The sequence below is a fragment of the Onychomys torridus genome, chromosome 17 (genome assembly GCF_903995425.1).
Source record: "Onychomys torridus chromosome 17, mOncTor1.1, whole genome shotgun sequence".
In the NCBI taxonomy this organism is placed as follows: Eukaryota; Metazoa; Chordata; class Mammalia; order Rodentia; family Cricetidae; genus Onychomys; species Onychomys torridus.
In genome coordinates this window covers 31,384,733-31,389,258 of record NC_050459.1, presented here as the reverse complement: position 1 = coordinate 31,389,258, position 4,526 = coordinate 31,384,733, and the positions used below count along the sequence as shown (strand labels likewise).

Here is a 4,526-nt window from a genome sequence, read left to right as displayed (position 1 = left end):
AGTCCCACTTAACCTCTCCCTGCCTAGCTATTGGCCATTCAGCTCCTTATTAAGCCAGTCAGAAGGTGCCTTTGCCAAGGCACCTCTTCACAGTGTACAAAAAGAATGTTTCACAACATTTCCCCTTTTTGTCTAAATAGAAAAAAGAAAAGTTTTTAACTCTAACATAGTAAAATTATATGCAATAAGGACAATTATCAGGTAAGAATTGCATTTACAATAGCCAGTCCATTTGCAATTATTTCTTTGTGAATATAGCCAGAAGTTAAACCTGGTCTCTATCAACCTTGAAGGAATCCACAGCCTTTCATTTTCTGTGAAAACAAAAACATAAACTTTTCCCCAAAGCAATACGTTTATGGCTTCCATTTTAAAGTTAAGGCATTCATAAAGTATCTAGGCTGTTTTAATTCAGCAGTTCCTCTTACAATCCCATGTCCCTCAGCAGCTGTCATTCACTCATCAGCAATCAAAATTTTTAAAGTCAATAAAACACCATATATGATCCAGACTTTCTGTGTGTTTTCTATCTTTATGTGGCATGTCCATTTTATATTATTTTATTCTCTTTAAAGACTATATCTTATTATTTATAAACTATTTTTTCTATGACAGTCTATATCCATTTTCTTTTATTTTTAAAGCCTACACATGTTTTTAAACATATTGCACCTTTGTAGAGGTTTTATGTGTGTGAACCTGGCTTTACTAAGCATCTGCAGTTTTCTCTGATCATGGCAGACAAATCTTATACTGCTATGTCAGCCACTGTTGTGGCTTAGCTTAGCACATGGCACTCTAGCCTGCAGACAATGACCAGTAACTGCATTTCTGTATACTGCTAAGCCTACCAGAGTCTGGGGTCACCAGGAAGCAGAAGTTGACTCTGTGTTATGAACTTATTTTAAGCTTTCTAAGTATATATGTATTATACATGGCCAGACACTGGTCATATTGTATAGACAGATTTTTTTCCTTTGGGCCTCCAACTCACAAAACAAGAGGACATGGAGACTTAGTATTGATTTTGAAAGCTCAGCCTAGAGCTTAAGCTTGTCCCACTAGCTCTTATAACTTAAATTAAGCCATTTATATTAATCTATATTTTGGCTCATGTCTTTTTATCTTGCATCTTCTGTTTCTGTTCCCTGTCCTCTAACATCTCTACCATGCCTAGATTCATCGCCTCTCCTTCTTTCTCTGGAAGAAATCCCACCTAACCTCTTCCTGCCTAACTATTGGCCATTTAGCTCTTTATTAAACTAATCATATGTGCATTTACAAAGACCCATCTTCACAGTATACAAAAAGATTATTCAACAAGGTCGCATTATGTTTACTTTTGTCTTTTCTTGGACATTTTTTTTGCCCTGTGGCTAGGGGTTAAAAGGGCTGCCTGAGATGTACAGACAGCCTCAGTTATAGACCAGGTACCACTATGGTGCAACAGCTTATCCTCCAGTGCCACAAAGAGGGGTCCCAAGAGTTCAAAGGCAGTACGTCAACATTTTAATACTGAATCCTATTCCATCTCCTAAGACTGAAATACAGCAACCACCTGTCTCTTGATTCTCTCTCTCTCTCTCTCTCTCTCTCTCTCTCTCTCTCTCTCTCTCACACACACACACACACACACACACACACACACACACACACACAGCTTATTTATCTTAAATTAGCTATACTCACATGTTATCATCTAATAATAGTCTATCTTCTACTGGTACCAATAAATTTGCTGGTTCTTTGTGTAGTCAAACTTCTGGAAATAGTCTGTTCCTTTAGAAATGTAGTCCCATCTTTCTTTGAAATTCCAAGCACAGTCTAGTATTGAACTTTTCACTGTTCACACCTCACTTATAAATTTAACCATTTCCAGTCATATCACAGTCTCATGTTTTTATCATTTTTCTTCCTTTTCAACTGAAACATATATTGAATGATTTTTTATGTAATATGTCACAAGTTATACACACAGGTATATATTTATATACAAATAATAAAATCTATTTCCCTGAACTCAGTGTTCTACACAACAATACAGTGCTATGCATCCCTCCTATGAGCTCCCATGCTGTCCTGTTTGTTTCTGCTTCCAGAAGAGAATTATTTTCTCAAGTTTGTCTTGCAAAATAGCTTTGGAAGAATTTGATCTCACACACCGTTACTTATAAACAATCTGTTTTGCAATCTTTCTTCAGTAGGCTGTAGGAAATTGCATCATGTTGTATACAGTCTTCTGAGAATTGCTTCTATCTCAATATCATATTGGCATTTACACTTGTAATGCATTACTTTTCCTTGAAGGATGAGATGATGACATGTGAGTGCACATCACAAATTACATTACATACGAATTTCTCTGTTGATGTGGGAGGGAGTTGTTTTTTTCTTTTTTCTTTTCTATTTCATGTTGATTAAGACTGCTATGAAAACTGTATACATGTCTCCTGGCAAACACTTGTACGGGTTTATGTAAGAATGCTGCCTAGGAGTAGGAAGACTGATGGCTTTCAGGATATGAGGGTGTCTAAATTAAAAGAAAATGGTGAATTGTTTTTTTCAAAATATTTTACAAGTTTACACTCCAACCATCAGTTGTTTCCTCTAACCACTTCTTAGACCAGTCCACCTGTCGATTTATTTTTCTACCTATTTTACTACCTCTTTCAACTCCCCAAATCTCTTGGAAGAATTGCATTGTTAATTTTCTTGCTTTAAGGCTCTACCCGAATACCAGAGCAGGTCTAAGATTTTTTCCAGACACATCAGCTGTCTTTCTGCCTCCTATAGAGTCTCCCATAACCTTTATCTGTGTGGATAGATGCAAATTCATTTTCTTTTCCTTCCACTGTAGATTAGCTGTGGGAAAATCGATACATTTCTTAATGTACAATTTTATTTCCTCTGGTCTTCCTTCTTGGCAATCACAACCCTTGGATTCTGTGATGGATTGACTCCTGGCCTCACTCCACATGGTTTCCATTATAGAACTTGTTGGAGGCTTTAATCCAAGTATGTCCACTCCTAAGCAAATTGTTTGCTGTCCAGAAATGTTGAGTCATACTTAATAGTAATTGCTTGCATGTTAAAAAAATCCATGGACATGCCTAGTGAGCATAAAAGTATTAGGAAACTTTTGGTAGTAATCCTAATAGTGAAGAATTGTCCCTTATGCATTTCTCAGGAATTATCCCTTTAATTGGTTATCCAATACCAAGTTATCAAGCCTACAGTTGTATATACATGAGTGACACTAAACAAAGTCGGCATGTTGTATTTATATATTTATGAATTTATATAAATATATATATATATATAGATATAGATATAGATATATATTCAAATGAAAAAGAAACCATGAGTTATAGAGGGAGTAGGGAAGCATAGGATGGGTTGGAGGAAGAAAGGGCAAGGGGGTAAAGATGTAGTTAAGTTTTCATTCTGTATGTTGTTGTTGTTAAAAAAAAGAATCACAAAATTACCTTTAAGATGAAAAAAGATTTTCTTTGTATATTTTTATCACCTAAAACAATGAGATCTTTTAGTTCAAAAGAGAAATTTTTATTTTTAAGTAGTCTATTTCAACTACACTGAACCCAGGGGGAATGTGACCCTCATCTGGCTACATGACACAGTCTCCAGTTATATAGAAAACAAGATTTTCTTTGGTTCTGGTGAACTAACATTTAGTATTAAACAAAGTCACAAAATACTCTAAAATTATTCTTACTCATGAATGATTTGTTAGCTTTCCCTCAATGGTCAAAGGGGCTTTCAGTAGAGGAAATGTGTGTTCATGTGTGCCTGTGTGTGTGTGAATGTATGTGTGTGTGTGTGTGTGTGTGTGTGTGTGTGTGCATGCCTGAATGCATGTGTGAAATGGGTACATAAACAAAATTTTTGGTGTATTAGAAGAGTTTTCTTAAGCCTTTTTGATGGAAGGAAAGTATGATCTTTCTCTTGAGTTCCAAGATCTTGGTGTCATCCTTTCATTTATGTTCATTATGAATTTAAAACCATTGGTGAGCCCCATCCTGGCCTTTCAGAATTTCTCTTAGCAATTTATTTATATTTCATGATTTAATCTACTTCAATATCTTCTCCAAATATCTTTCTGTTCCTGTTCATTTTTTATTCTGTATGTCAAGTGGCTTCCAACAATGAATGGCATATACTATACCAGAGACAGGCATGGCTGTCTTCTGCTTCTCGCCAGTGCACATTATGAAAGTTTCAACATTTGTCTCACTGCATAATTGCTGCATAGATTGCTTCTTTCTGTTCCCACTGGATGTCTTATTAAACACCAGGAAAAAAAAAACTGTTATAGTAGTGTCTAAATACTTTGCCCAATAATATAACTGCATATTCCTAAGAATGTTTTTTTGCAACTCAACCAATAATTCCTTAATAAATAAGAGAGAAACACATTAATCAAGGAATAAATTGGTTTAAAGATAATAAATATATGCAAAAGCACTTTGCACCATCTAGACTGAATACAAGTGCTCTAACAATAAAAT

At 35.3% G+C, this 4,526-nt stretch overlaps 1 non-coding gene across 1 annotated transcript; it reads right to left on the bottom strand.

Annotated features, from left to right (window-relative positions):
• Window positions 1–1,368: 1,368 nt before the first annotated feature.
• On the bottom strand, window positions 1,369–1,500 carry LOC118569261. Its single transcript, XR_004943050.1, has one exon. It is a non-coding gene; the product is annotated as a small nucleolar RNA SNORA76 (small nucleolar RNA).
• Window positions 1,501–4,526: the final 3,026 nt, after the last annotated feature.